At 44.8% G+C, this 20936-nt stretch overlaps 1 protein-coding gene and 1 pseudogene across 1 annotated transcript in view; both read left to right on the forward strand.

The window, feature by feature from the left end:
• LOC126191305 (uncharacterized) overlaps positions 1-20936 on the forward strand; it is a 532110-nt gene that overhangs the window by 394681 nt on the left and 116493 nt on the right. The window lies entirely within an intron of this gene.
• Positions 6972-7089, forward strand: LOC126102951 (5S ribosomal RNA; annotated as a pseudogene).

The raw sequence follows: 20936 nt of genomic DNA on the forward strand, positions 1-20936 counted from the left end.
GCGGAAGACAGTGGAATTTAGAAATAAAGGTTAGCATATCAGTCATCACTGGTATACTCACTGATAAAACAAAGCATAGGCTTTTACCAGAAATATTGACCCTTAGACAATCCGTCTAATAGTGTATTTTAAATATGACAGTATGCCATCTTAGGTACTGTATAACATTAAAACACTTGATAATGGCATTGGGAAATCATGATCGTGTAAATGTAATATTGCAAATAAAAAACAGTCTCTTGGCGGTACTGACTTTAAAGAAACATTGAGCTTTCTCCTGTGGGGAAGCCATTTTTACGATATAACTTACACAGCGCTCCCTGTGGCGAAAGTATTGAAAGCGACACAGCTGTACAGAAACTTCATAGGTTCCCTAGCAGATCTGTAACAAAAAACAAATATTACCATCAAAAATATAGGAAATATTTAATCTTGAAATCAAGGACACTCTGTAATTTTGTAGGTGTATTTAGAGTCACATGACGATACTGCCTGCGAAATTTATTGCGCATACAATTAGTAGCACAGGCGTAATAGATTTAAAAATGTTATGCACGATGAGGCAGTTTTTCACGTATCTCATTGTTTATGACGTCATATCTCCTGAACTATGGTAGGTAGGTGATTCGTGACCCCACAGCCATTGTTGCCTGACAGTAAGGGATATGTGTACCAAGTTTGGTTGAAATCGGTCCAGTGTTTTAGGAAATGTGGAACATACATACAGGCATACATAATACATCCATTTTATAATACTTATGGAGTACGTACAGTTCGTACGTGTGCTTCTTCCCTTTCGATCCCTTTCGCCTGTTCATAGGCGGAAAAGTTGCGAGGGAGCTGTTGTGGTAGTCGTCACCAGTACTGTGACGTGAGCGGAGGATTGAAAACCGCCCAGAACCGGTGAAGGGTTGCTCTTTGACCCGTCCGCATTGTTCTCCGGCGGTATCTCTCTCCGCGCGGGAAGCTCGGCTTTGCACCCTGCTTAATGCCGTGATGAGCGCTCCCAGTCCCGGACGTGGGGGCGGTAGCGCCTGATACGCCTCCTGTACCAGCCTCCGCCGCTGTTTACCACGCCTGCCCAAACAGGTGGCCCAGCGGCGGCTCACTGGACGCGCATTCAAGAGGAGCGCGCTTCAAATCCCCGTCTAGCCATCCACAACTAGCCGGAAAGCGTTTACGGAGAATGCCTGGAAGGTTTCCGTCATTTTACTTCCCCGTATGTCCTCAAACAGGGGGCCACCCCTGGTAGCCGAGTGGTCAGCTTGACGGAATGTCATTACCTAACGACCCGGGTTCGTTTCCCGGTTGGGTCGGAGACTTTCTCCGCTCGGGGACTGGGTGTTGTGTTGTCTTTATCATCATCATTTCATCCCCATAGACACGCAAGTCGTCGAAGTGGCGTCAACTCGAAAGACTTGCACCAGGCGAACGGTCTACCCGACGAGAGGCCCTAGCCACGCGGCATTTCATTTCCCAAACAGGGCTTGGGCTCCGCCCCTAATGACCTAATCGTCGACGGGGCGATAATCGCTAATCTTCATTCCTTCAAGACCGGAAAACCGGAAATGCGCTCCGGTCGCAGTTGGCTCCTTTCCTGTGATTTGTGAATGACGAAACCTGATTCGCACAGGCTCCTTCATCCCTAAACATAGAAATTTCGCCGGCCGTGGTGGCCAAGCGGTTAAAGGCGCTGCAGTCTGGAACCGCGCGACCGCTACGGTCGCAGGTTCGAATCCTGCCTCGGGCATGGATGTGTGTGATGTCCTTAGGTTAGTTAGGTTTAAGTAGTTCTAAGTTCTAGGGGACTAATGACCTTAGAAGTTGAGACCCCTAGTGCTCAGAGCCATTTGAACCATAGAAATTTCAATGTTATGGCCGAAGGAGACTTTGAGAGGAAGGGGAGAGGGGCAGAGGAGATTGGGGGGGGGGGGGATGACAAGCCTTGTTTAAGACACTCGACTCGGAAAGAGTGGCCGAAACGTCTTTAAAATTAATTAAAAACGATTCCATTAGACCATCGCGACACTATCACAATTTAGGATAATTTCGTGTATTTCGGAAAGCCTGTCTCCGCCCAGAAAAGAAACAATAGGAAAAATTGTGATGTTATGTCGGAGAAATAGTGGAGGTTGCTGCTAAACCGCCTAAGATACCAATAGCATCTCACCAGTACATGCCGCCCCCGGTAGCTGAGTGACGCCGGCACAGTAGCTCAGTGTGTTCGGTCAGAGGGCTGCGTGCTCTCTGTAATAAAAAAAACTGAGTCAAGGAACCAACAATCAGTTTGAACGGATATCTTGTGACGTCCGCCCAGACCAAACGCAACGAACAATATCGAACAATAAAGTGAGTTAAAAAAAAAAAAGAAAAAAAAAGTGGTCAGCGTGACAGACTGTCAATCCCAAGGGCCCGGGTTCGATTCCCGGGTGGGTCGGAGATATTCTCCGCTCAGGGACTGGGTGTTGTGTTGTCCTAATCATCATTATTTCATCCCCATCGACGCGCAAGTCGCCGAAGTGGCGTCAAATCTAAAGGCTTGCACCAGGCGAGCGGTCTACCCGACGGGAGGCTCTCGTCGCACACCATTATTATTATTACCAGTACATGTACTCTCTCACCTTTAATTTGTGATATGGGTCATTTACAAGGATTCACTCAGTGAACACTAGGCAGAAAAACAGTTTGCAGTCGGATAACGCTACATTAACCACTGTACAGAAGAATGCCCCTTATTCCCCTAGTTTGAAGATAACAGGCGTCCAATATCACATTATGAAAAATGAGCTATAAACCTTAAATTTTAAATTTCATTTTGTATAAGCCTTCTTCGTCCCAGCTTAAGAACGTTTCATCAGAGTGTAGTAGTTCTATGTATGTAACGATAAATTGATATACGTATGGGGGTACACAGAATACTAAGGACTGGGTTCCTCCCTCAAAAATAAGAAGAAAAGTAGTGTCACTCGCAATATCATGCGTATTTTCTCTGGTGTTTCGGTGGATATTTCCAATGTCATGTTTGTGTTGCGTAGCTGGAGTCAACCCAAACAATCGCTGCTCGTCACGTCCTTCATGTGACTCCCAGGGTCGATAGAAAGGTTTTCGGTTACTAACAAAATTATTTTTAAATCCGAATTTTACGTGCCCATTCGACACAGCGCTTCAAATTTATCTAGTTTGGTATTCGTTTTATCGATATTTATTAACAGGGACAGTAACACAGGATGAATAAACAGCAAACCAGCAGTGACTCAGAAGCGCTGCAGTCAGCGCGCGACATGGCAGTGCTGTCACTGCTACTCTACTGGTTATTGTTCGAGTTTTACTGTCCCTGTTAATACATATCGATAAAACGAATACCGAACTAGATTAATTTGAAGCGCTGTGTGGAATGGGCAGTTAAATTCGGATTTAAAAATAATTTTGTTTGTAACGGAACCTTTCCGTGTGTGTGTGTGTGTGTGTGTGTGTGTGTGTGTGCTTCAGAAAGATGTAAACCACATGTAACTAAATTCAATTCAAACATCCGATTCCTTTCTTGTAATTTTTTCGTCATAGCCTTCCTACCCCTCAGTTATCAGGTTATATAGAAAACAGATTATTACGAGAGCACATCTACTTTAGTAGACACACTCCCCAGAGAATCAGAAACCTACGTTTAAATCTGGCATGAAGGTTCATAACTGACCTCTCTCTGTTTGATCTTTCGCCGCCCTTGTCCAAGTTCCTCTAAGGGTCGTAAACCAGAGCATCTCTTCCGCGTTCATCGTTGCCCTCCACAACAAGTGAGTAATATCACATAAAAGGCGTTGCGTACTTAATTATTGACGTTCCTGTAATTCAACCAAAAATGTACCACTCAAAGAGCTCGTTACCGGTTAATGTCATGTGCCGTCCTCAACCCGAGCGCACTAACACACTTTCTCCACGCTTTCCTAAACACGACAGAATGTTTGCTTACGCAATCAGTGTCAAGGCAACTTTCTTCTTGGAGGGCGAATCAACGATTTCAGCTCTATCTACAAATTCGACGTCGGCTAAGCCACAGAGCTCTATATCAGTATTACACGTCTACGGCCACATCGACAATTACCTGCACCCCGCTGTGTTATCCGCTGTTAAACAGTTACTTATAAAGAAATGTTGATGCCGAAACTCACTCTCCACGCGTATCCGCCATCACAACCATTATCTCTTCGAGGTATTGAGGCACGACCCACTTGTCTAGCAAACCGCGCGACATCGGAAAAAAAATGAGGTGATGGCATAAGTTGACGCATTACTTGTCACTCGCAACTCACTCTTTTAGGAAAAATCCAATTTCTGCGCTAACCATAATGCAGTCACCTGACAGCTGTATTCCATGGAAGACTTTTTTAAGTAATGTTACGCATCACACGGGAACAGTAGACACGTTGACAATCCCATGCGAGAACAGACTTTTTTCCGGAAGAAAACGTAGCCTATGTCTTAATACAGGGCAAAGGCTATCTCTATTCCAAAGTTCATCCAAATCCGTACAGCCGCTTCAGCGAGAAGGAGTAATAAACATACTAACTCGACGAAGAAAGAAAGTAAGTAATTTCTAGATAGGTGCAGCGCAAATTTTATAATATTTGTACTTGCAAAAACGTCATCTGCCCTCACGTGTGTACCTGTCACCAGCGGATACGATCGCATGTTATAATGGAATCCCACTGTCACTAAAAGCTGAGCACTTTCTACATGTAAAGGCACGCGCTCTCTCTGTCGTACAGAATTTAAATGACACAGTTGTTGTGAGTCTTCTGCCGGACATAGTGAGTAATAAAAGCACTTTCATAAATATGATACAGTTCAGAACTCAAAGAGTAAAATGCTTTTTCTAAGAATAATTTTTGTTCCACATTTCATGCTGTACGAGTATTCTTCGCCGGCCGCGGTGGTCTAGCGGTTCTAGGCGCGCAGTCCGGAACCGCGCGACTGCTACGGTCGCAGGTTCGAATCCTGCCTCGGGCATGGATGTGTGTGATGTCCTTAGGTTAGTTAGGTTTAAGTAGTTCTAAGTTCTAGGGGACTGATGACCACAGATGTTAAGTCCCATAGTGCTCAGAGCCATTTGAACTATTTTTGAGTATTCTTCAAATAAATAAATGTCTTGTTCTACATGTTCTTAAAAGGAGCCCATGAGTTAATTCAAGGTATAAGCTAATTCTATTCCAAATTTCTACCAGACCGTCCGGGCGTTTCAGAGTTGAGGAGTAACAAACATACACACAAACTTTCGCGTTTATAATATGTATAGGCTATTAACTTCTCCACAATGTCCATTTTTATTGTAACAGGACGCTGAAATCATACCCCACGCAATCTCTTGGTGGCAGCCTGCACTTCACAATGACAAATACTCCAAGTTCTTTAAACACAGCTATATTGATCTTTCATTTACGCTTGCACAAATCGGCTACTGAATACATGTCTAGATTGTTCGCTCGAGCTGCAACTAAGTACGAATCGCGAACATGTGAAATTGGGAGGGTGAATAGAAGATGAGTGTGTATTCGACGTATCTGCTACGTTCCTCGCGCTAGGTAACTACGTCGTCGGCCCCCCACATCCTGGACGCCATTGCTGTGCCGGTGGGTCGTACATTAAGCTCTACGTAATTCATGCTCGAGTTGATGAGAGGGAGAGCCAACAACATTACCCACGAATTGTGCTTTACGTCTGTCCGACGTCCCGGAGATGATGGGCCTCGCATGCTACATCCTGGAGGTTGTGTATGATCTTGTAAACAGCTAGGTTGTGCGAGTAGTACCTGTATGTAGCATTCATCTAAGCTCATTTCTTTCTTTTCTTGTATACGTTACGGACCGGAGCGCACTGCGCTTCGTGTGTTGACTGAGCCCTAGTGGCAGACGAGATAAAATGGTAATTTCAAATTACGCAGGCCTTGAGGTGATTGTCAACTATTTTTACATGCCTTTCCCTATCACATAAATTACTTCAAGCGTCATGGACACAATACTGAAATGATAATTGCGGAACTGGTTAACAAAGCGTTGTAATGCGTAGTCAGAAACTACATGCGTTTGAGCATGCCAACGTTACGCAGCTCAGTACAGTTAGTATGTGCCACCACTACTGGCGTATGTAAATCTTGAACACAAGAGAGGTAAAGCTGAGGAGAGAGATTGAACCTCAGCTGAGTTACCCTGACGTTGTTTTTCCGTAATTTAACTAAACCACATTCGCAAAAACCCGGATGGCTACTCATAAAGTACCACGGGCGGTTTCCACTGTACCGATCTGCACCGTGGCTCGGAGTCCATGTAAAAACGTAAGCCCCCCATAATTGTGTGGATAAGTCAGTTCAGCGTGCGGAGAACGGCTATGGTACAGCATCTACAATAGGACCATGCCTAGTAGAGGACACTGGTGTTCAAACCAATTTTTGTGTTGATGAAACGAACAAAAAATTTGGTACTATTATCAAGTACAATTCGAGTGACTCAGTTTAAAAAATTCTCCATTTTCGAATAGAAGAAAAGTTATTATTCTTCGCAATAACGTACCAGCTGATTTCCGCAGGAGCAGTATTCTTCCCCAGCCGCCGATTTAGGACTACTCAGCCATTAATTTCTGAACACGAAGCAGTGCGCAGAAAAAAGGTTTAATTATAAGTATGAAACCACATAAATAAATGAATGTGCCTTCGTAGGTGAATAATTCGTGCTGTTGGAATGACTTGGTGTTGTTCGATAAGGTACACTATGAATGAAGATATCATCATCAACATCAGTTTTCTACTAAGCTAGAAGGTCCTTTGCATCTCCATTTCTGGAGGTCCATCGTTTCCTTCTTAATACCGCTGGCTGTGCTACAGTGCAGCATCTTGTCCAAGGTGCGAAGTTTCTTCCTCCCTCGTCTCCTCTTTCCTTCTACCAATCCTTCTAAAATCGATTTTATAAGACCCTACATTTCTCTTGGGCAACGGCCTTGCTGCAGTGGATACACCGGTTCCCGTCAGATCACCGAAGTTAAGCGCTGTCGGGCGTGGCCAGCACTTGGATGGGTGACCATCCAGGCCTCCATGTGCAGTTGCCATTTTTCGGCGTGCACTCAGCGTCGAGATGCCAATTGAGAAGCTACTCGACCGAATAGTAGCGGCTCCGGTCAAAGAAAACCATCCTAACGACCGGGAGAGCGGTGTGCTGACCACACGCCTCTCCTATCCGCATCCTCATCTGAGGATGACACGGCGGTCGGATGGTCCCGATGGGCCACTTTTGGCCTGATGACGGAGAGCTACTTTTTTCTTAATGTATGTCCTATTCAGTTTCATTTCTTTCTTTTTGTTACACTCAGTCATTTTCTCTGCTCTCCCACTCTTCTGAGTACCTCATTTTTTTTCATTCTATCCATCATAATTACATTTTTGACCGTCGGCCGCGTCCTCAGCGCAAAAGCTATGTCTTGTTTCTTCATTATCCACGTTTCAGCTCCACGCACAATAATGAGGAGAATATCGAAAAAAATACGTTGTTCTTGACCATTTGTAATAAATTAGTGTGCTAGACGATTCTAGAACCTAGAGATTATATGGTCTCCCCCTAATCTCTGAGATTAGCACTCTGGGTAACAGACAAGGAGAAGAGTCTAATTTTGTATTCATTTATTTATTTAGCTTAATCGAATTTCATAGTTTCATTTTCTAACTGAGATGGCGTTATTTAATTATTAAGGGAATCAATGCTTCAGGTGCCCATGGATGTACTTATGTTCGCAGACGATTCATCTGTACTGCATTCGTCTATTCAGAAGCGCAGATGTTTTAGAGTACGTTTATGGCGAATTAAAAATGTTTGCCGAACAGTTACTCTGACGTAGCTACCTTTCTCCATCGCTGCTCTGCTCACCTACGCTCGTCTCCCCAACACACTCAAAGTGTCATTTAACCAGTGTCTGCTCCCCATTATTTTCCTATGTTATGTCTATCCTGTTCACTTAACGGGAAAAATACACACTCAAGACAAAAAACGACGCACGGCAACCAAGAGTGGTGGTCTGGGGTGCCATTTCTTTTCATAGAGGACCCCATTGGTTGTCATCTGCGGCACCCTTACAGCGCTACTTTAAGTCGATTTTCTACGCCCCGTTTTGTTGCCTTTCTCTGCCTCGTGATGGCTGGGTGTTGTGTGCTGTCCTTAGGTTAGTTAGGTTTAAGTAGTTCTAAGTTCTAGGGGACTTATGACCACAGCAGTTGAGTCCCATAGTGCTCAGAGCCATTTGAACCATTTTTTTTTTTTTTTTGTTGCCCCTCATGGGCTTACATTCCAGCAAGATAATGCCCATCCGTACACGAAGAGCGTTTGTACTGCTTGTCTTCGTGCTTGCCGAAACCTACCTTGGCCAGCAAGGTTGCCGGATCTCTCCCCAACTGAGAATGTTCGGAGCATTATGGGCAGGGCTCTGCAACCCGCTAGGGATTCTGACGCTCCAGCTAATGGGACAGCGTTTGGCACTATGTCCCCCAGGAGGACATCCAACAACTCTGTCATTCAGTCACAACCTGAATAACTGCTAGCATAAGGGCCAGAGACAGGCCAACGCGTTATTGACTTGCTCAGCTTGTGAAGCTCTTTCTCTTGATTAACAATCCAATTTTTCTGAAATTGTAATCATTCGTTTTTCTGCACTGTACATCACATCTACTGATTACCGTCGCATTGGGATACTACCTTCGTGATGGTTTTTTTTTTTTTTTTTTTTTTTTTTTACACAGCCGCTCAAATATCTTTTTCCCGAATTCGAGTCCCGGTCCAGTACACTATTTCGTCGTCTCGAAAAAGGTCAAGACAGCATATACTCCGTTATTTACCGAGCTAGGTGGCGGCCACTGGATTCGCATTCGGGAGGACGACGGTTGAAACCGGCATCCGGCCATCTTGAGTTAGGTTTCACGTGATTTTTCTAACTCGCATCAGGCAAATGCCGGGATGGTTCCTTTGAAAGGCCACGGACGACTTCCTTGCCCATCCTTCCTTAATCCGATGGGAGCGATGACCTAGCTGTTCGGTCCCCTCCCCAAAATCAACCAACCAACTCCGTTATCTGCAGGCCTGGGACTGCAGTACCGCCAAAGCACTGCGTTGTGTGCCTTCTCCCTCGTCCTTCTGACTTTGCAACGGCGGGGTGGCACGGCAGTGGCGGGAAGACCAGCTGGCTACACAGGCCCGCAGGAGCGTGTGCAGGGCCGGGCAAGCACTGGCGAAATCCCAGCGGGCACCCGCCGCTATGTTTAGAGGGTCGCAGCGAACCGCCAGGTGCTTCAAGGGTAGCGGGGCGCGCGCCAAGCCAGCTCCGTGTAGTCTGCAGTGTGTGTACCGACCAACCTGTGCCATTTGGACGACCTTCCAGCCAGAGGCCGCCGCCGCCGTCATTTGTGTAATATTTCGTCAGCGCGGCGATTCTTCAAGTGGCATCATCCCACGCGCCGTTTCCCACTTGTCTTCTTTAGCGTCCCGTTAAAGGACGAACGCCTTCACTTTCATCTTTGATGTCAGCCGAAAAATTAATCGCGGCTCGTGAATCAGCTCTTGAGTGGGTGCCCCTGGCAGGGATTCATATGCATCGTGAGTACTATCCTCTGCCTAAATGATGTGGTACAGCGTTTAAGTGACTGGATTTGTATTCGGGAGGAACTTGCGTTTACTACTTCTCAACATAATCCCAACCAATATCAATACACTTGTCCCATCGACGAACCAGTTTTTCTATACCTGATGCGAAGTCATCTTTCTCTTCCTGTTTGGGTCAGTTTGCCACAAATTTTTTGACCTCCTCATTTTTGCTGAATTTTCTTCCACATAATGACAGCTTGGGTGGACCAAACAAATGAAAATCTAGGCTGTAGGTAGGATGAGGTAGAATCTCCGTACTCATGTTTTCAGTGGTTTCAGCTGGACGGTGGGAGGACGAGCAGTGTCATGCCTTCTCCTTGAGATCCTCGACGTTTTTCTCTCATTGTTGACTTTACTTTGTTTATGAGCATGTCTGAATAGCAGGCACTGCGTATTGTACTCTGATCTTCCAAATAATCACAAAAAAACGACTAACTGTGCTTCCCAAAGGATGGTCAACATATTTTTTCTCGCTGATGCTTGTATTCTGAATTTGTTTCGGACAGGCGAGCGGGTGTGCTTCCATTCCATGCTTTGTCTTTTGGACTGTGGTTCGTATTCATTAAAGACTATATATACACGTTGAGTCAATCAGTAGATGTGATGTGCATGTACAGACAAACAAATGATTACAATTTCAGGACAAATGGATGATTTATTCAACAGAAGCCCCTTCATAAACTGAGCAAGACAATCCGTACCAGATAGGTTTGATAGGAGAGATAGAGAAGATCCAACGGACAGCAGTGCGCTTCGTTACAGGATCATTCAGTAATCGCGAAAGCGTAACGGAGATGATAGATAAAACTCCAGTGGAAGAGTCTGCAAGAGAGACGCTCCGTAGCTCGGTAACGGCTTTTGTTGAAGTTTCGAGAACATACCTTCACCGAGGAGTCAAGCAGTATATTGCTCCCTCCTACGTATGTCTCACGAAGAGACCATGAGGATAAAATCAGAGATATTAGAGCCCACACAGAGGCATACCGACAATCTTTCTTTCCACGAACAACACGAGACTGGAATAGAAGGCAGAACCAATAGAGGTACTCAAAGTACCCTCCGCCACACACCGTCAGGCGGCTTGCGGAGTATGGATGTAGATGTAGATGTAGATGTAGAATGGGTCGGTCCACTTCTGGCCCTTATGCAAGCAGTTATTCGGCTTGGCGTTGGTTGATAAAGTTGCTCGACGTCCTCCTGAAGGATATCGTGCGAAATTCTGACCAACTGGCGCGTTAAATCGTCAAAATCCTGAGCTGGTTGGAGGGCCCTACCCATAATGATATAAACGTTCTCAATTGCGGAGACATGCGGCGATCTTGCTGGCCAAGATAGGATTTGGCAAGCACGAAGATTAGCAGCAGAAACTCTCGCCGTGTGCGGGCGGGGATTATCTTGCTGAAATACTAGCCCAGGATGGCTTACCATGAAGAGCAACAAAACGGGGCGTAGAACATTGTAGAACATCGACGTACAGCTCTGCTGTAAGGGTGGCGCGTATGGTAACCAAAGGGGTGAAAAGAAATGGCACCCCAGGCTATGACTCCTGGATGTCGGGACCTGTGGCGGGTGAGAGTGAGATTGGTATCCCACCACTGTCCGCGGCTTCTCCAAACACTTCTTCGACCTGGAATCTCATTGACTGAAGTACAATTGTCTTGAGTGAAGAGTCACACTTCGAATTGAGCCCTGATGACCAGCGAAGAGGCAGCCCTTCCAACCAGCTCGGGATTTTGACGATCTAGCGCGACATTTGGACAGAATTCCTCAGGAGATCCCTCAGGAGGACATCACACAACTGTATCAATCAGTCCCAAGCCGAATAAACACTTTAATAGAGGGCCAAAGGTGGAACATCCATTATGGATCGTGGGACGACGGCTGGCATGAATTTCTTGATGCAATAATTTACCAACAGCCGTATGTATTGTAGAAATATATTTTATTTTATGAACTTTTATGTGCTACCAGTTTCGGCATTACATTGATGCCATCTTCAGGCCCCACTCGTCATAGTCGTAAAATCGTCTGGCCACTAAGAGCTGTTGCAGGACGATTGATTCACGGATCCAGTTATATGGCCCCTTCCGTGTATAGCGATTTTACGACTATGACGAGTGGGGCCTGAAGAAGGCATCAATGTAATGCCGAAACTGGTAGCACATAGAAGTTCATAAAATAAAATAAATTTCTACAATACATACGGCTGTTGGTAAATTATTGCATAAAAAAAAGGTGGAACAATACGTTACTGACTTGCGAAATTCGTGAAGCTGTTTCTCTTGAGTAAATCATCGAATATTTCTGAAATTGTAATCATTTGTTTGTCTGTACGCGTACATTTTATTTACCGAATTCCGACGCATTCGGGTGATTCATTCGTGGTGCATCGTTTTCTTTGTATTGCTACAGGATAAGTACTTCAGCTTCGGCGGAATATTGATTTCGTGAATATTTAGCGTGACACTGCATGCATTTATACCTAGGTTAATGTGTGTATTCGTATCGCCGCACATTAACTGTCTTCGATATTTATGAAGCGTGATTGATCGCTGTCGTGACTCATAATAGGGGAGCGAGAACGAATCGAGCACGTATGCAAGATGAGCTCACGGACAGAGCCTGAGTGTTGTGAAACAAGGGGAGGCTGGAATCGTTGTCCTTGAGCCGCGACACGCGACGGCAACCGAGCAGCTGCTGCGACGTGAGTGCACTGTAGTGGGGCACGCAAATGTTTTGTGTCCGCGCAGACAAAATAGCAGCGCAGCGTCGCGACTGGAGAGGCGGCGAACAACGGCGCTCGCAGAACCTATTCCGGGCGCGGCGCGACGGGGCCGGTGATATCCTTGGCTTTCATCCCGGTACCCGCATTCGCATGCGGCGTGGAGCCGGCGCGCGAGGGCCTCGCAGGCGACATCCCGGCACCTGCGCGGGGCTCCACTGGACAGGGCGGGCGGCCTCCGCTCGTAATGAGGCTGGCTGGTCACTCTTCCGTGTGGCCACGGGCGGCGCCGTCAAACCTCTTCTGGCACCAAGGGCAGCGCTGGCCGATTGTCCGCACGCTGCGCCCAGAGCTACCGGCCTCGACGACTAGTTGCTACCTCGTACGCACCTTTACGGTCGAAATATTACTATCGTGTCCTTTTGATGACAATGTAGTTCAACAGCTAATAACTAGTGTTGTAGAAGGGAGTGGCTTCGGTCAAGAATACCATCATAACGACCGGGAGAGCGGTGTGCTGACCCCACGCCCCTCCTATCCGCATCCTCCACTGAGGATGACACGGCGGTCGGATGGTCCCGGTAGGCCACTCGTGGCCTGACGACGGAGTGAGTGCATTTCATGCCTCGGAAGCGCGAGGACCGTTCAGTAAGTAACGCAACACTTTTTTTTCTGGCCAGTTTCGGTTCAAAAAATACGGAATTTGTTGTGGGACATCGTAGAATATTCCCGCTTCAGCCCCTATGTTTTTGCGAAATTCCGATAGGTGGCGGCGCTTTACGCAGCTTTCAAAATGGCGTCTGTAATGGAGGTACGCTCCAAGCAGAGAGCTGTCAATGAGTTTCTTTTGGTGGAAAGTCACAGCATTGCAGATATTCATAAGCCCATGCAGAATGGCTATGACGACCTGGCAGTGAACAAAAGCACGGGGAGTCGTTGGGCGAGGCGTCTGTCATCAGCGAAACAAGGTAGCCCAAACGTCTCCGATGTCCCGCATGCCGGCCGGCCACACTCAGTTGTGACTCCTACAATGTTGGAACGTGCAGACACCCTAATACGAGGTGATCGACGGGTCACAATCAAACACATCGCTGCTCAGCTGGACGTTTCTGTTCGTAGTGCTCATACACTCGTTCACCCGTCGGAGAACTCAAAAGTTTGTGCCCGTTGGGTTGCTCGTAGCCTAATAGAAGGCCGTGAAATATGGGTTATCACTTGGAACCGGCAATCCATGGAGTGGGGCCACACCACCTCACCTCCGAACAAAAAGTTTAAAGCCGCACCTGAAGTGTATCGTGCTACCGTCAGGAAATTGAAAAAAAATGACATCAGCGCATTCGTCGCCGCCACAAGAATGCGAACGAACTTCTCCATCTCCATGACAACGTAAGGCCTCACACAAGTGTGCACACCCGAGAGGAGTGCACAAAGCTTCATTGGACTGTTCTTCCTCATCCACACTGCACCTCGGATCTCGCACCTTCCTCAAACCACTATTACAACGAGTATTTCGTTCATGGACAGTATGCAACCATGTACACAAATATATGTAGTATATGTTACCTCTAAATAGAGTGCTACTACTAATTGTGGAACATGTAACTAACTACCTACTTGGTAATTTTCAACAATGTGTGGAAAACTGAAAATTATTAAGGAAAAATCTACGTACGATACAGTAATGAAATATCGTGAAACGATAACTGTTTCAGTGATTCAGTGAAAATATCGCTAGTAGAAGAGAACAACAAAGACAGAAACAAGCTGCAGAAATGGGAGTCTTGATCAGTTTTCGGCGTTATACGAACGGATGTGCGGAAGCAACTCTTCGGCTCGTCTTAAGAAGAAAGCAATGTTGGAGCCACATACAAAATTACATTACTATCCGGTGCAGAAAGAGGCCGAGATATCTTTAGGCTAAATGGAATATTGTTTGTAACAGCAACGGAATCTAATGGCGTACCGCTTGATAGAAAAATATAGTAAGTAAGAGGGAGTTAATTTGTTTTGGCAGAACTAACCGTCCCCACTCCTCCAGAATTACGGAATAACTTTTCGCATCGTCTCTTAATTTACCAAAGAAATTCGACATTAGTTTGAAGTAATTTTTACAAACAGTAAATCTTGTGCTGTGCTTCGCCTGTCTGACTAGTGACGTAATCGTCAGCAAAATTTCACGTGCTACATCTGTTGAGGTCTTGGACTCACACTGATATTTATTCCTAATTAAATGCTGTCCCTAAAGCGCCGCCGTCATTAAAAAAATCATGATCTAGAAACTATTACATGTAGAGAATCGGGGTTTGTTGTAAAACGTTAAACAGCTATCAAAGTTTTTTTCTTTATATGAGGTTTGACTTGTAGTGACACAAAATGGCGACAGATCAGGAGAAGGGCAATGTGTCATCTGGTATGCGGAATCCATAATTGTGACAACGGTAATGTCGAATTGTCGACGCCAGTATGGGAGGGAACTACCGACAAAAGCAGCCATAACGAGGCGGTTCAAAAACTTTAAACACGCAGGCAGCGTCAAAGACGTTCCTCGAAGTGGACGTACACCTGTATTTCAAGCACGTGTTGACAGAAGGCAAGCTGCATTTCAATGCAGTCCCCAGAAGTCAGTCCATAGCGCAACACGCGAACTGCAGGAAACGAGATCAGCTGTCCATAAAGTCATACAGAGTTAAATAAACGGTTATGACGTCGTGCTTACAAAGTGCAAATGGTCCAAGCATTGTAGCAAAACGATAGTCCTCTGCGATATACATTCGCGTGTTCCATGCTGGCCTACATGGATACTGACAAGCAACTGAAAAAGTGCCTGTTTTCATATAGAGTAACGTTTCACAATTCTGAACATGTGAATCTCCACCACATTACGATCTGGGGCTCCGAAAACCCACACAAGTGTAGCCTAATGTGCAGTAGAGTGGTCGGTGTATTTTTCTTCGCAGAGAAAATCATAACGGGATACGTTTACCTAGACACGCTGGAACGGTTTCTTCTACCATAGGTCGAAGACCTGTGGCCGTCCATCCACCTTCATGCACGATGGTGCGTCCCGACATTGGACTCTGAACGTGGGGTTTGTGTTGAATGACACATTTCCTGAGAGGTGGATGGGCACTGAGGTCTCATAGCATGGCCCCTCGCTCTCCCGTTGTCGTCCGCAGCTCGTGGTCGTGCGGTAGCGTTCTCGCTTCCCGCGCCCGGGTTCCCGGGTTCGATTCCCGGCGGGTCAGGAATTTTCTCTGCCTCGTGATGACTGGGTGTTGTGTGATGTCCTTAGGTTAGTTAGGTTTAAGTAGTTCTAAGTTCTAGGGGACTGATGACCATAGATGTTAAGTCCCATAGTGCTCAGAGCCATTTGAACCATCTCCCGTTGTCGTGCCATTAGACTTTTATTTGTGCGGTTACGTCAACGATCGCGTGTACACAACATCAGTCGGTGACATTGATACTTTTCGTGCACGAATCAGTGAAGCAATGAGAACAGTAGATGCTGACCCATTCGTGGACAGAACACGAATATCGCCTTGAAGCTCTACGAGCGACGAGTGGGGCACACACTGAAATTCTAGCATGACAGAAGAAAAACTTCGAGAGCTGCTAAGTGCTTCAGATTAAAGAATATCACTTTGTCTGCATTTGTAAAAGACTGTGTCGTAATTGACTCACTGACTCATCATCGCCCAGCCCAATCCGCTAAGGACAGAAACTTGAAATTTGGAGAGGTTGTTGATTTGTATTGTAGGCATCGTTTAAGAAGGGTTTGTTCAAAATCCATTCCTAAGGGGACGTAACAGGGGATGAAACGCTTTTTGAAAATGTGTTGTTATTAAGGCAATTTTAAAGCTAGAACTCCGAAAATTTGTATTTAATTTCTCAGTCAGAAATGAAAAAAATACATATTTCAGCATTTTTTGGAAATTTAACCACTATGGGGGCAAAATAGAGATTGAAAGTCCTTTTTTAAAAATAAATCATTATTAAGGAATACAAAAGAATGTTTGAAGCTATATCTACGAAAACTGGTCCTCGAATTATTGGTTGGAAATAAAAGAAGTACTTGTTCTGTGTTTTTGGAAATTCAGTCCCTAAAGGAGTGAAATGGGGAATGAAAAGTTTAAGAAAATATTTCTTTATGAAAGATTTTCCAAAGCTATATTAATAAAAATATGTATTTGCCTTCTTTGTTAGAAACAAAAAAAATGCGTGTTTCAATGTTTTTGGAAGTTCAGCCCCTAAAGGAGTGAAATAGGTGACGAAACTTTTTAAGAAAATATGTCGTTATATTAAAACATTTTTAAGCCAAATCTATGAAAATTGGTGAAATAAAGAAATATGCGTTGGGGGATGAAATTTGCTATGGAAATGTTACCACAAGGACTCACAACGCAGGATTAATGAAAACCTTCCACTCAAGGCACCCGAGTCGTGTTTTGGTGAGAAGCATTTTCGCAAAGGCCTATTGCTCTCAATCAGCATGAAAAGATTAAAATCTGCTGCAATTTGTGAACAACATAAATATCGATTAAAGATAAAAATCTGTGCTGTCAATACTGTCTACAAGACGGAAGAAGCGCGCGTTAGGCTAGTCTCTAATAGTTGAAATGATAGCGGAACTTTAGGGAAACTCAGTATTTCTCTGTGACTCATTGTGTACGATCACTTTGGCTCCGCTGTGGAGACGTAAACACTGGAAGCAAAGGTGGAGAGCGGTATTCCCACACATTATGGTCTACTCTTGTTCAGCAGCCTTTTACTTCTTCCCTGGTTTCCCGGAATCACTTCACGCAAACAAGCGGACGTCGCGCAACCAGACCACAGCCCCTTTATCACCCTCGCTTGACTGGGCCCACCTGTCTGTAACAACCCCTAGGTTCCCGGAACGTCTGGCTCCAACATTCTAAGCTTCCTCTTCATCTTATTACATCCCTCCCCCAAATATAGCACTGCTGAGATAATAACATAATACTCGATATATTAATTCTTAAATGCTTTGTTTCTTAAACGTCCTTGATCACAAGAGCATATTCTGACATTTCGAATCTTCTAAGCACTCGGTTATGAAATAATATTGCCTGAACTGAAATGAAATTCGACGGTTGAAACAACGACTTATTGCAGTTGTATGAAGGGCCACACCTACATCAGTATTCGTTTAATGCTTCGGGTCTTGTAATGGTAGCAACTTACGATTATCACGTGTTGCTATTTACGCCTAACATGCAACTGAATTACATGACATGTGTAAAATGAACTCACAGAATTTTCTGTTGTAATAACATTTATTATCATATTTTAGTGTGATAAGTTAATTACCGACTTTGTGAAATTTTATGACGAAGCTGTAGCGGATTAATTGTAATTCAACCCTTAGAGTGCCACGACACGAATCTCTCGCTCAAGGAATTGTAGCTATTATCAGGAAGCAAGCAAACAGGAAGTGTCGTGAGAGCTGAATTATTACACCGTTTTGCGGATAAAAAGCTGCTATTAAAGTGAACTGTAACGGCGGCAGTGAAGGTTATATAGGCCCTTATAAGAAAACATAGCAGAAACAAACCAAATAATTGAATAGTGGTCGTTATCAAATTGCACGTTATACCAAACATAGTGAAGTGACACGGTGAATTTTTAAACATCACTCAGACACGCCAGTTTTCATCAGTGACATTAATAAGTTATAGAAGCACAGGAAATCATGTGCTGTCATAAGAACTGTTATAAATAACGAACCGTCGCAAATTGCGAATACCATAATACATCAGCTGCACAAATGACTAATGACGCACGTAAATTTTTGCCGGATCGGGACTTGAACCCGGGTTTCCGCTTAACGCTTATATGCATGATGTTGTCGTCTGGCAACACATACGATATGGCTACATCGAGCAGACTGTGTTTAGCGTCACTATACTAGTACTGGCATAAGCAGTTCAAAATCGATAATCTTTGCTGAAGGTCGAGTGTGCGTAAACATACGCGATGCAACTGAAAAGATGAATTATTTCTGCCAATTACATCGCATCCAATTTGATTTTTATGGTTTATAAAACGATGCTTAATGAAAGCACAGATTATGTTTCCATGTCTCTGTAACAGAAGATTAATACTTAATCACTATTTTCGGTTTGTTGCCGTACGCCGTACGGTTAAAATACTGAATAAATCGAAATTAAATCAAAAATTCTACATTGAACCTCTTAGTAGTATTTTGCACATCAGATCCTACTCCTCGATATTTTTTCCACTGAAATTGGTTTCCTAAAAGGTCATGGAACGGAGCATTAACTTAGAACAGTTAATGAAGTACTGTCTGAAAATATCGACAGAAACATTTAATTAGCTCTTCACAAGTTTTCAGGTAGGTGAGAGGATTGGTCATTTGCTTCAAATGTACACAAATGTAAAATTACTCACTGCACAAAATGAAGAAATGTTGTATCCTATACCAACATCAAGGATTCATAAATAGAATCATTCAAGTCATTGAAGTATAAGGACGTAAAAATTTGAAGGATAGGAAATGGAATGATCACACAGACTCAATCTTATGTAATGGAGGTGGTGTTTCATTTAAGGACTTCTGGAAAAACGCAGTCAGTCTTAAAGGAAGACTTCTTACAAATCACTTGTGCGTCCTGTCTTAGAATTTTGCTCAAGAGCGTAGGATCCATACCAAATAGAACTAACAAGGGATAGTGAATGTATACAAAGAATAACGGTGCGAATGATCACAGGTTTTTTGACTCCGGAGGGAGAGGCACAGCACACACGGGGACATTTAATCAGTCATTCGTCTCTCTCTCTCTCTCTCTCTCTCTCTCTCTCTCTCTCTCTCTACACGCGTGATTTGAACAGAAGAAACCCTAAAATGTGGTACCATGCTAAATACAGCCCTTTATGCACTTCACAGTGCATCTTAATGAGTGTAGATGTAGTTATGAAACAATGAGCAGTCTTATTCCCCATTAATAATATATTCAACCTCCTTACAAGCTTACTCGGTGGTACACTTGAGAGAGGCGTTAAACGTAAGGGAAAGCACACCAGTGTTTTTACCAGCGCATGTTTTCCATGCGGCTTGCTCTGGAGTTAGGAAAATGGGCCGAGTGAAACCCGGGTTAGCCGATGTCTTCAGGTCTGCCAGTAGCTCGGGTGGGCGCTGGACAGTCGTCGGCCGTCTTTTGTCGGCATCGCCAGGCGTAAACTGTCCCTGCACGGCCAAATGTTTGTCGTGTTCCCCTAGGCTGGCAGGGTGTTTGGGACCTCCGGAGGCCAGCCTGCGGCCTTGCAGATGGCGGAAGCCCTGGTCCTTTCGTCGGATCCTCTCCAGCTGCGTCTGCCCCCGTGCACTGCATCCATAACATGCCCCTCGTCCTTTCCTACAATGCCTCGAGTTAGTGTCTTACTCCGGGATAACATGACAGCCAGCCAAAATGAATCCCACGTCCGATATCTGCTTCCACAAATAATTGTTGTATTCGCCGCAGCAACTGTTGACCGTGACACACATTTCGTTGCCTCCATGGGCACGAAGCAGAAGTCAGCTGCTTTGAAATGTTGTTTACGTCCATGCGGCGAAGTTCAGTTGCTCCCAGCTGCCAGACTGGTTTATTGCTTTTTGGGTGCTATATACCGGACCGTACCCCCCTCTGAAGGGAACACGGACAGAGCTTTCGGCACAAACCTCGAGGCTGGTTTAGTGCTGGCAAAACAAATGTCGTCGGACTGTTTAGTCCTTTCTTGAACTGCTACTGTTATTCGTGATCATAAATTCTTGGTGGTTTACAGAGTTTCAAGCCAGTCCCAACTGGCTCTTCTAAACAAATGTTAACCTAGTTCTTATTTCCCGCAATGCCCTGTTATACAATATAGAAATTTACTGTTGAAATTTAGGGACAGCACTTTTCAGGAAGAGCCAGACAACATATTACTTCCCCCCACATACATCTCGTATTTTGACCACGAGGAGAAAATTCGAGAAATTAGAGCCAATAGAGAGGCCTACCGACAATCATTCTTCCCACGCACTATTCGCGAGTGGATCAGGGTTGGAGGGATCAAATAATGGTACCGAAAGTACCCTCCGCCACACACCATTAGGTGGCTTGTAGAGTATGACGTAGATAAAAACAGGAACTTAGACAACTGTAGTGATATATTCTGTGACAGCTGTTCTCTTTGAATGTTATCCAATTTGAAATCCGTGATGGCTGGGTGTGGTGTGATGTCCTTAGGTTAGTTAGGTTTAAGTAGTTCTAAGTTCTAGGGGACTGATGACCATAGATGTTAAGTCCCATAGTGCTCAGAGCCATTTGAACCAATTTGAAATCCAAGGATGCCTCTTAGGCCTGTAATGTAACTATTTGAAAATAGGCTTGCTACAGCTACATAATTCTCTGCAAGCCACATAATGATGTGTGGTGGAGGGAAGAATGTTCGTCGGTAAGCCTCTGTATTAGCTTTATTTTCTCTAACTTTCTCGTCTTGGTCATTACGCGAGATGTGTGTCTAAGGTAGTAATATGCTGACCGAAT

The sequence above is a fragment of the Schistocerca cancellata genome, chromosome 1 (assembly GCF_023864275.1).
Source record: "Schistocerca cancellata isolate TAMUIC-IGC-003103 chromosome 1, iqSchCanc2.1, whole genome shotgun sequence".
Taxonomy (NCBI): Eukaryota; Metazoa; Arthropoda; class Insecta; order Orthoptera; family Acrididae; genus Schistocerca; species Schistocerca cancellata.